General features: G+C 29.0%; 1 long non-coding RNA gene across 1 annotated transcript; it reads left to right on the forward strand.

The window, feature by feature from the left end:
* Nucleotides 1-266: 266 nt before the first annotated feature.
* On the forward strand, nt 267-1,051 carry LOC123215362. Its single transcript, XR_006502023.1, has 3 exons — nt 267-467; nt 541-681; nt 843-1,051. It is a non-coding gene; the product is annotated as an uncharacterized LOC123215362 (long non-coding RNA).
* Nucleotides 1,052-13,051: the final 12,000 nt, after the last annotated feature.

Below are 13,051 nucleotides of genomic sequence, written 5' to 3' on the forward strand. Positions count from 1 at the left end.
AAAATTGACCGTTTTAATATAAAAATGTAATAGTTCACCATGAATTTGCTGTTATCCCAATTTTTAAATTTCAAACCCTCCTGTCACCGTAGTTGACTGGTGGTTAATAGTATTTTTGCATGGATAGATGCCAAATTCTAATTTGCACCATAATCTATACTACTGGGCAACAAAGTTAATTAGGACTTTCTTAAGTGGGTTGAGTCAGTTGTATCTTGATTGAGACAAGCAACATAATTAAATTCTTAATTACTTCAATTCTAAACCCAAGAAACCTCGATAGAACTGAATAAAGCATTGCATTAATTAAGGGAACCAATGTGAGACAAACAATGGGAAGACGTTAACTGGCTAGTCTTGAAAACGCATGAGGTTTTAAGGGATTCATCTAGCTATCAATTTACCCATATCTTACACTTTCAAGACAGTATTAAGCTGAATAATTGTGATGCTTCTATATGAACAAGGTGTTGTGTTGTGTTGTTAGACTGTATGAACCATGAAGTTTATATTATTTCACCTTATATTTATGTTTTGCAGGGAATAGATTTATTGGCCGGAGAGGAGGCTGTTATGAGACATCTAGTAGTGAAGGAATTTCAGATCCCTTGTGTGCATGCTGCTGCTTTACCACCTCTTCCATTAACTCAATTCCTTTGCCCTAAATCAACTGCTGAGGAGGTTTGCAAACTCATTACAGTACTTCCTACCGTGTAATCTCCACCTGAGTGTAAACATTTGCCAGCATAATCTTGCTTCTTTCTATTACGTTGGAGTATCCATGCATGAGCAGGGCTAGTCTCTTATATGATATTTATTTCAGTTTGAATTCTTTTATACAGATAGGATATACTTTTTTGCCATGTTCACTAGCTGGGCTACTTGGCCAAGAGCTCTGAATCCCTGGAGAAGAGTTGCATATTAGCACTTGATATGGATAGTCTTGTCCTTCCTATTGATGGTTGTGGAGGAGATGGTTTGCAACCAGAAAAAGAAAATAACAAATAACAAATTTATGGTGCTTCCTATTGATGGTGCACATTCAAAGACATTAACATATCCATACATTTTTCTCCTCAAATAAAAAATTTATTTTTGAGAATAGTTCCGTTTAATCACAGTTAAGAGTAATCTGTATTGCAGTGGGCAATTATAAATTCACTTTCTCAGAAATTGAATGAATGAAACAAAAGAACAGAGAAAAGAAAAAACTATTTATTGGCTGTCATCTTTTAACAATACGCTTGATTGGAAATTGTGATTGCGTCAATATGAGTTGCAACCATTCATTATTTAAAAAAAAAAAAAATGGTCAAGGCTCTAAACCATTTGGAAGCTGTAGGTGTTATTGCAGCTTAGAAGGCAGGAATAGACCCAAATTCTCTCCGAAGAAATAAAGTCAGCAACATTGCTGCATTTAGTCTCCAAAGGTAATTTGAGTGGCAAAACAGGAGATTCAATGTATAAAACATGTCAACTCCTAGTTTATCAATATAAATTCTTAACTTATCTAATTCAGTAATTGTGAAACTAATAACTAAATTTGTAATTTTACGTATCCAATATGGTTACTTTAACCTTTCAAAAAGATGGTTCAATTCACATGAGGTCACTCATTTTTGTTCTATCAACATGGTTGGACATACTATCTAAAATGTGATAGAAGTAAACATGTTATTAAACCAATGAAACATTTATATATATATATGAATAGAATTACACATTTGGTAGTTGAGGTAAAGCTCAATGTTTCAACATGCTATCGTCAGGTCGTACCAACTTGTGAAAAAATTACATTGATGGTTGATGGTTGATTGTTGGTGAGACAGATGAAAGCAGCAACAACTTTTAATTTCAAGTGCTTGCCTCTAATCCATCAAAATTCACAGTGGGTATCTTTATGAAATGATTGGCCATATGGAAGTATCTATTTCAACGATGAGGTTGTTGAAAACTTTCCTTTATATTTTTTCTCCGTTGTAGAACTTTGATGTGACGAGAAACAGAAAGTCAGTGCTTTGGTTTTTCTTTATTAGAATCATCGGACGGTTAGTTTATTCATGATTGCATCACCGGACTGGAAGCAGAAATGATTATGTCTTTTTAATTTTTGGCTTATATTTAAGTGAGTGATGACCATTTGTTTCGTACTTTGTAATTGTCTCACGAATAAAATTATATATATAAATAAATTTTATTAATTTATTTATATAAATTTATGTATTTGTATATTATTTATTTAATATAATTGTTGATTTTAAAATTATTTAATAATATATTATTTTGTCAATTTATATGAATAAATAAAATTAATGATGTGACAATTTTCCTACCTTTGAAATTTTGTTGATATTTTTCTTAAAATAAAAGTAAATGTACAAGTGGTAGGTACTAGTTAATATTAACAAATTGACATGTGATTAAGTAATTTATTTATTTTTTAAATTTAATTTAAAATTATTAAATAATATAATAAAATTAGTTTGTTTATATTAATTAATATTGACTTCTGACTCAAATGAATTAAATATAGATTCAAGCTTGCACTGCTTGGCTCGCACTTGCCCGTTCTCCAAAGGTGACTAAGCAAGGACACAAGTGACCTAACTTATTTTAAAAAGGAAAAAAATGTAAGAAAAAGACCAAAAGAGAAAAGTCTTGCGATGTGACAAGACTCGACCTCTTTAACCAGTTGGCATGAAAATATCAAGTGTGTATTTTGGGGTGAATATAAATCGAATTAAATATAAATCTCATTAAGTTTGAATTCAGTTTAAATGAAATATTGCTTAGTTTGAGTTTAATTCAAACTTATCAAATCAACATTTAGGTTGGATCAAGTTTGATTTGAATAAAAATTATTCGATTCAAATTTGATTTGAATTTATGGTTCAAATTCACGACTCAAATATGTGACTCAGATTCATTATTTGAATTTGTGACTCATTGATAATACTACATCGTTTAGCAATTACATAACATAATTCGAATAGAGTCATAAGTTAAATTCAAACCGAATCAAACCATCTATTTAGCTCGTAAGCCAAACCGAGTTAAACTCTCTTTAACTTGAGTTCAGTTCGGTGTCAAAACAAACCAAAACTCTTAACTTGAACTCGTTAATATTTGAACTAAACGAATTATAACTGAATTGAATCAAGTTGAGTTGACTTTCAAGCTCGTGTTAGTTTAGTTCAGATTTAACACTACTTGTATTTATAATAAGTATCAAATGAATATTATTGATGATAGATTATTATATAATTAATTGATTTAGATTAAGAATTAAATATTACCTAATTATACTATAACATGTCATTATTATCTAAGTTGATATTTATTATAAACGCATTTCTCTTCCCAAATATCTTCATATTTTTATTATCTATTCTTCTGGCTCATTCAATCATTTCCTCCCCCAACAATTGAGGACCTTTTATATTCTATCCAATTGAGAAAGGGAGTCGGCCACACTTGTGAATCCAAGCTAGGCCAAACAAAAGTGAGTAAACCCACAATAGATCTAGAATTAGTTTTTCGAAAAAAGAAAGTGAAATTACACACTCTTTTGCTTATTATTATTATTTTTTAAAAGTTAGGGTTTAGATTTGGATTTTCATGAACTTACAAGATTAGTTGTCTCTAGTAATCCCTTTTAGTAATCTCTTTCCAACTTTATGAAGTGCTTCTTAGTGGAAAAAGAATACCTAATCTTGTCATTTTAATTATCAACTAGTATTTGATTGATTAATTGATAAAATATGGATGAATCAATTAGTGATTGATTGAAGTTATTGGACTTTTGTGATTGCTTCCTCGCAAATCTTGGAAAAATAAAATTGTGTACTATATAGGTTGATGTAGACAAGTTAATTAGGTTGGATTAAATGGAGACTTAACCTAAAACACAAATTTAAAGTCTAACCTAATAAGACCCGACTTGGCAAAGGATATCCACAAGTTAAGGTGTGGGGTTGTTGTTTCTATAAAAGTCACCCCACGTTTGGAGTTTACCATATTACCATATTACACCCCTTGCTTGATCCATCAACATGAATAACAACACCACAGGAAACTCAACAACAATTAAGGAGCTAGTTATATGAGATTTGGGCACTCATATAATATAACATCATGTAATTATATGATTTTGAATTAAAAATAAAATAATAATCAATCATATGATGATACATTATTTGAGTATTCAAATTAATACTCAAAATTGAGTACACATATAATTATTCTTTTAGTTTAGACTTACAAAGCCATAATTTCTACCCATTTGAATCTATTGACTTACCAGAAGTGTACTATTAGATGGCAAGTAGCATGTCAATATCATTTATCATATCAAAAAATTCATTAGCCTTTTCTATAAATTTTCTTGGCCTTACAATGAATTATGTCCCACAGGTCGCCACCGCCCCAATAAATGGTGAAATTGATGTATTATTGTTGACACCCTTTGGCCAGTAAAAAGGTTGAGTAGATGCCTTCAATATTAGATAAAAACGAAAATTAACCCTATTTATTGAGATTGTTCATAAGTTAGATTCAAATTAAGCTGAGTTCGAGCTTGTCTAAGCTTGAGTTTAACTCGTTTTAGTGACCCCTTCGAGCTGGAGCTCTTTTCAAAGGTTTTCGAGTTTAGCCCGTTTGGCTTGAGTTTAAGCTTAAATCGAGTTTTGAGCTCGCTTAATATTAAAATGATGTCGTTTTAATACATATTGATTAAAACGATATTATTTTAATTAATTCATATCGAATTTTTTAAGCTTGTGAGCTTTACAGATTAAACACCTATAAAGCTTGAATTGAAAATATTTAATCTTTAGACTTAGATAAAAACGAAAATTAACCCTATTTATTGAGATTGTTCATAAGTTAGATTCAAATTAAGCTGAGTTCGAACTTGTCTAAGCTTGAGTTTAACTCGTTTTAGTGACCCCTTCGAGCTGGAGCTCTTTTCAAAGGTTTTCGAGTTTAGCCCGTTTGGCTTGAGTTTAAGCTTAAATCGAGTTTTGAGCTCGCTTAATATTAAAATGATGTCGTTTTAATACATATTGATTAAAACGATATTGTTTTAATTAATTCATATCGAATTTTTTAAGCTTGTGAGCTTTACAGATTAAACACCTATAAAGCTTGAATTGAAAATATTTAATCTTTAGACTTATATTCGAACAAACTCAGTTTGAATCTATAGGATATTAGACTTATAAGTATGAAGATCAAAACTCATATTATACAAATTGGTTTGTATTAAAGTCCGATATATTACATTTATATATTGTTCACTTATTTTTTTTTATTTGATATGAGACTTTTTTAGTTTTCAACAAAATTGAACCTTGGTTGTTTCTTCCAAGAGGGTCCTTATGGCCAAGGCAACTAATTTAGTCCATTAGTTGTTGGAGTTGTAGTCACCAAGAATCTTTAATTAATCTTAAGAAAGGAATACATTTTTTTTAAACTGTTAATATTTATTTGACACATACATATGTATTGGGTTTTAATAGTTTTAATGTCTTATGAAAGACTTTTTTTTTTTTTAAATTTTAAGTATTTGTCAAAAGCTCTAACTTGAGTCGAATTGGTTTTGTTTGAATGAACTGAATTTGAACAAAAACTCTAACTTGACAATTTGATGAAAATTTGAAGGCTTATTGACCCTTCTTTATTAGAGGTTTGATTTGACTTAATTCAAATCCACCTCTAATTATGTTTTTATATATAATTTTACAATTAAATCAAATTATGCTTAAGCTTTACAAATATTAGAGGCCAAATGATTTTTTTCCACCCAAAGATTAATGAAACGGCCTATTCTTACTCTTTAAATTAAAAAAAAAAAAGACAAATTCCCATCTATCTATTAAGATAGTTAAAAATTTGGTTAATTTTTTTTATAAAATTATTGAAAAGATTAAAAAAAACCCTTAAGTTAAATAATATATCACCTCCAAAATTTTACTAAATAAATTTCTACCCTTGTTTATATTGATTTAATTTTTATTAGTGAAATATGATAATATGTAAATAATATATAATCATATATTTAGAGGTAAATTTAATTTTTAAAAATATTAAAGGTGTTTGTGAAAAATTTTTAGTGAGTTTTTGAAATTAGAAAAAAATTGAAGTGTTTCTAAAATTTTAAAATATTAAATTATGTTGCTAGATAATTTTTAAAAATATGCTTTGAAATTTTGTTAAACAATTTTTTCAATTCGTTTTGAAAATTTTTTAAACCGAAACAAATTGAACCGTACATACCTTGAGTTTTTGGTGACTGTAAATTTATAATTTCATATCTAATAGAGTTTTGAAAGTACAATTCATTGCGATAAATGCTTTCTGTCCCACTTTTGTTTTCTCTGAGTTTTCAGAAAGCAAAATGGATGGTGTTGAAAAAACTGAATTATCTATTATAAAAGTTCCATTAATCTTGTGTTACAAGCACAGTTCAAACACGTCTTCTTTGATATAGACTTAATAGACAAGCCTTAATAAATTTCTTAGAAATTCAGATTGAAAAAAGATCAAAATCTATACTGAGTCTTAGTTGAGATTGAGTTTTCTATATGAGCTACATTTTGAAGATGATAAAAAGGAAAAAAAAGAGTATTTAAGTACAATATCAATATTATGATACGTTAGAAATAAAATAAAAATCATAAGATGATTCAATATTTACTATCTAATCCTAACAATATGACAATTTGATTTGAGTAGAGTTGCACTCAAACCAAGGTGGTTTGACTGAATTTGAATTTGTTTAAGTCAAGCTTGAGTCAGGAGAGTTAGTTTATTTATAAAACTGAGTCAAACTTAAGTTAAAGAGAGTTTGATCTTGTTTAGCTTGCGAGTGGTATCCAAACCTAAATGTGAATAAGAGCACTAGCGATACGGTTTATGGGGATATAACAACGAGAGCCTGTTGTTTTGGAATTAAATAGGTCAAAGTGAGAGATACAAAAACCTACGAGATTCTGTATATTGAGAAATAGAATTGTTTGAGAAAACAAAAACATAATGTGATTGAATGGTCATGTAGGACTAATTCAAAAAATTCCTTTTTTCTTATCCTTATTTTCCGTTCTTGTAGTGAACACTGGTAACATCTGTGAAGACCACATCATGAATTGGAATTGGAACACATTGTTTATGGTTATGTTGTCTATAGGGTGTCAAGAGGTCATCTACTTAGTGAATATTTTACTCATTGTGATCGTTATTGTGGTTTTGCAGGTAAACATGTTGAGTAGCGGGATACGAGAGAGCCAGTGAGTTAGCTTGGGATGTTGCATGAGATGTGGGGCATTTTGGTCTTTTTACTATTTGGATAGTTGTTATGTACGGTTGGACTTATATATTGTTGTTTATGCACTATTGATGTTGTATTTGGATTTTAGACATTTTATATTGTGGATGATGTGGCTTTAATTATATATTATATTGAGGTATTTCTAGTATTTATGTGTTTACACCTTTTTCACCTTACATGTTGGTTTAGTTTGAATATCATACTTTTAATTTCACTACTAGTTAGGGGGATAAAGTATAAGTTAGCACGTCTCTTCAGATCTATATTTCGTGTAAGAATATGTATCTAGAAAGAGGTATTACAAAGGTATATGTTAGTTTAACTTGGTTGAAGATAGTGGTGGTGGTGGCAACAACTAAGAAAACGAATGAGAGGAAAAACGAAGAAGGTGTGAAAGGAAATGGGAGAAGGTGAGATGGAAGAGAGGAGGTCTTAATATGAGATAATTTCGTCATTGTAGTTTATGCATATAGTACCAAGCTAATTTTCCTTTAACATAATTAGTTTTTGGGTGAAAAAAAATGATATATGCATTTGGTAGATGGAAACTGTCTTTACGGTAAATTGTGTGTGGGAAAATGCTAATCACTCATAAAATTTCAAAGGAAAATAATATTTGGAGATGTCAAATTATTTTTATTCTATTGAAACTACTGAACTTTGTTTTTTTCTATTAAAATGAATGAATTTTTAAATTTTTTTATTGGAAAAACTAAATTCTTTTATTTTCTTATTTAAAGGATTAAACTTTCAGATTTTTTTTTATAAAAAAACGAAACTTTTAATATTTTTTATCAAAAGCATAAAACAAATACAATTGAATAGTTGTTCTATTTTACTTTAGATGTAAAGTGATTAATATCTCTAATAGGAAATATTGAAAATGTAGTTCATTCCATAAAAAATTATAAAAGTTTAGCCTTTTGAATATGAAAATGTGAAAGTTTCGATTATTTCAATAAAAAAAATAAAATAATATTTGACCTCTTTAATATAAAAATGTAATAGGTCACCATGAATTTGCCGTTATCCCCATTTTAACCTTCAAACCTTCCTGTCGCCCTAGTTGACTTGTGGTTAATAGTATTTGTGCATGGATAAACGCCAAGTTCCAATCTGCACCATAATCTACCGTCTTGGGCAACAAAGTTTATAACTTTCTTAAATGGGTAAAAATATTTAGCTGTTTGAGCCAATTGTATCTTGATGGAGACATAAGCGACATAATTAAATTCCTAATTACTTCAATTTTAAAAGAAACCTCAGTAGAATTGAATAAAGCTTTTGCATTAATCATGTTTAGCTTCAAATTTCAGGAAATCTACCCGCAATATATATATATATATATATATATATATATATATATATATATAGAGAGAGAGAGAGAGAGAGAGAGAGAGAGAGAGAGAGAGAGAGAGAGAGAGAGAGAGAGAGTGGATATGAACAAATCAAGTTCAAATATTTTTTAATTCAAGTTTGGTTTGAATAAAAAATGATTTGACTTGAGTTATGCTTGAGTTTGACAACTAAATATAATGGTAGCTGGAATTCAGTTTAAATAAAAAATATTTTAACTCGAGTTCATAGTTCGAATCTATAATTCAAATTCATGGTTTAAATTTATAATTCTTTGACAAAACAATATTATTTTACCTAATAATTGACAAAATAATGTCATTTTGATAATTACTAGATATAATTTGAATCAAACCACGAATCAAGTTTAAATAGAATTGAGTCATTTCTTTGTTTACAAGTTGGACTCAGCTAAACTCATTCTAATTTGAGTTTGACTTAGTTTTAAAAATGAGTTAACTCTCTTAGTTCAAATTTAACTCAAATTTAAGTCGTGTCAAACCAAATTAAGCTACTTTTTAAAATTGAATTAGTTCGATTCGGATCTAACCCTAATCATTATATACTCATTTACTTGAGACATAATAAGTACAATAGTAAATTTGAGTCGAGCTATCTCAGTTTGAATGGATGGAAACTTAAGTTAAAACTCTAACTCGGCAATTTGGTTAGAATTTAATGTGTGGGCAGTTCGACATCCACTTGCAAACTCTGATTTAATTTTTCTGTGTAAACATACAATAATATTTAATTTCTTCCTCTTATTTCGATCATAACTAGGAAACAACCCATCGACAAAAGCATGTGATGAAGTTGATTGATTCGTAGGTCATGTTAATCCCTAGGCTTCCTTGAAAGTAGTTATGCTGAAGCCTTACAAATACGAAAGGCCAAATGACTATTTCCCATCCAAGTTTACTATTAAATTAGTTTAAAAAATTTGCTAAATTTTTTTTATAAAATTAATGAAAAGATTAAAAAAATTCTTAAGTGAAATAACACATTGCCCCGAAATTTTATAAAATAATTTGTACCTAAATTTATATTAATTTAATTGAAAATAAAAAAAATTATAACAATACAAATATAGATAAAATATAAATAACGTATAACCATATATTTAAGATAAAATATATTTTTTAAAAATATTAGAGGTGTTAGTGAAACTTTTCAAGGGGTTTTGAAAATTAAAAAATTTTGGGATATTTTTAAAAAATTTAAAATTTTACCATGTCTTTATATAGTTCCAAAAAAGACAATTACATTCCTAAAACACTGAAAAAATGTAACTAATTAAGAGTATAATGTTATATTATAAACAATTGCAGTTATATTTATAATTTCAAAATATATGGGATGGATATAATAATTTCCAAAACTATGAGAAAATTATCCATTTGAACTAGTAAGTTTTAAAAATTATTTTTACACCCCTACAATAATATTCACAATTCAATCTTGCAAGAGTGTTATTGTAATATTTTATACATTAGGGACAAAGATATAGTTAATTATACTCATATTATAATGTTTGGATAAAATAACATAAATACCCTTTTGAATGTTAAAATTAAATATTTACTTTGATAGATGGGTAGAAAATTGAGTTTTTTCAAATTTAAAAGATGAGAATTGGTCATTTCCTTGAGACCTGGGTGGACAATAGTGATTTGGCCAATACCAAAAGCACTTTCAAATTAGTAGCAATTAACATTATTTTATTCTTTGCTTAATCAACTTTTTTAATTTGTCTTCGATAACAAGCAAATTAAGCATATACTAAATAGATTATTTAGTACTTAATTAAAGATTAAAATTGGATTAATATAATGTTGAACCGTTATTCACTATTTTAAGCTTTTAGATGGGATGACAACTAAATATGGCATGAGAGTTATAAGGTTTACACTTTGAATCCCTATTTATTGAAAAAGGAAAAATAATTAGAATTGTTGCATGTAAAAATATAATGTTAAACTCTCACATTTTTATGAGGAGGAGGAACCCTATTTGGCAAAGCTCAACTACCAAGCTGGTAAACCTTGCAGAGATTAGCTACACAACTCATTGTTAGGGTCTCTTACTTAAATACGACTATATTAGAAAGTGCTAATGTGTGTTCAAAAATTTATTTACAAGAGTATAAAGTCAAACTTAGGATATTAGACTCCACATAAATTTTCACTTGATTTTGAGGTAACGGAGAACCCTTATTTAAGCGAAATCACCACTTTCGCATTTAGTCAAGAACTATTTTTTTTTTTTATCTAATTAGACTTACATTAACCACACCAAACAGGTGAAAAACTCACGCTTATTGCCATAACTATTCAGACCAGATGATAATTCACAAACTTAATTATTGGTAAAAAGAAATAAGAAGATAGAAATTGAGAAAGGTGAAAATGGTAGTTCTCTCTTGGCTCTACCTATCTTTCCTCCATACATGTTTGTTTGTAATTCTATACATTTAAAGCACAAGAGAACACAATAGAGTAATGCAATGTGCATGCAATTTTGAGTACTTGGGTATGCATATATTATGTTATCATATGATTTAGTGTTACTTAATCTTTAATTTAAAATTTTTTAATTACATAATAATATATTATCTATGTATCCAAATAGATATTCAAAACTGCAAGCACAATACAATAATAACTAGACCTAGACCTGGCCACGGTTCATGAACCATCGGTTTCGGTTCGGAACCGCCGGTTCACGATTCAAAAACATAAGAACCCTGAACCGAAACTGTAACAGGCCGGTTCGTCCACGGTTCGGAACCGCCGGTTCCGGTTCATGGCCCCGGTTCGGAACCGACGGTTTCGGTTCGAAACCGATATTGAACAGTGAATTCTAATACATGATCTTGATTTAATTTTTAAATTATTAATTACAATAATTGAAAATTAAAAGAAAGGCTTGGACTTAATTACAATCAATAAAATTAATTATATAAATAAATTATATGATTAATTATAAAAGATAATAAAAAAATAATAAATAAAATTAATTATAGAAATAAATTCTATAATTAATTATGAATTGTATAAAAAAAATTGAAATTGAAATTAATAAAAAATTAAGAAAGAATTTAATTAAATTTAAGAAAATTTGATTGAATTGAAAGATTGAGAGAGTATTAAGAGTTTAAAGAATGAGAATGAGAGTTTGAAGGATTGAGTGAAAGAGTGGAGAGATTGAAATTTGAGATAATAGAATTTGAAGGGGTATATATAGGAAAAAACTTTTTTGAAAAAAATTAAAAATAAGGGGGGGTGAATAACATTCAGAGAAACTGCAGGGGACCATTTTCTCTGAAAATTGCAGGGGATTGGTCCCCTGCAATTTTCCCTTCAAGCCAACGGTTCCCTGCGCAGGGAACCGTTGGCTTTTTTAAAAAAATTCAAAAAAAATTCAAATTTTTTCGGCTCAGCACAGTAAACCGCCGGTTCATAAACCAGGTGTGAACCGGCGGTTTCACGGTTCCAATTTATATAAACCGGAACCGAACCGTAGAACCCCGGTTTCGGTTCTGGTTCAGTCCGGTTCCGGGTCTGTCGGTTCCGGTTCCGGTTTTAGGCGGGCCGGTTTCGGTCTGGTTCACGGGCCAAACCGGACCGTGGCCAGGTCTAACTAGACCACTAAGAAAAGTTTTATTTATCTCATCCCAGGGTGAAAATGTACTTTTGGACCAAACCGTGGGTGGGAAAATGTAATTTACTCTAATTTGAATAATAAATGCCTAAAACAATTTTAGGATCATTACTCCTTATGTATGGTTCATTAATGCTAGCATAATCTTTTACAATGTCCGAAATAATTTATATTATAGCTTATATAACAATCAAATAATAAACATTACATACTTAAGAAGAAATTAATTAAAAAGATTTATACTTGATTTTGGAGAGCACATAATTACACTATTGAACTTAATTAATTTAATTGTGATCCACTGCTCTCATCTGCAGTGGCTTTGTAGGCTGCAGCAAAAATGTGACACAAAAAGTGAGTATTAACAAAAATAAATAAATTGATATATTATTATATGATTGTATAATTTTAAATTAGGGATAAATAAATAATTGGATCACCAATGATATGATGACAATTCAGTTTGTATATACCAATTAGTATAATTATTTGTACATATAATGTTATGCCAAAAGTAATACTATTTTATGACAAACTATGTTTACTATCAGAAAAGTAAGTTCTTATTTTAATTTTGCTATAAAGTTGTAATTAATTCTGATTAGTAAATTTAAAGATAGAAGTCTATAAGCATAAAAGAAAACAAAAATATTAAACTGAACTCTATTGTCAAAAAGATCTCTCACACCCTTCCTCAATCATAGATCT

The sequence above is a fragment of the Mangifera indica genome, chromosome 5 (assembly GCF_011075055.1).
Source record: "Mangifera indica cultivar Alphonso chromosome 5, CATAS_Mindica_2.1, whole genome shotgun sequence".
Classification (NCBI taxonomy): Eukaryota; Viridiplantae; Streptophyta; class Magnoliopsida; order Sapindales; family Anacardiaceae; genus Mangifera; species Mangifera indica.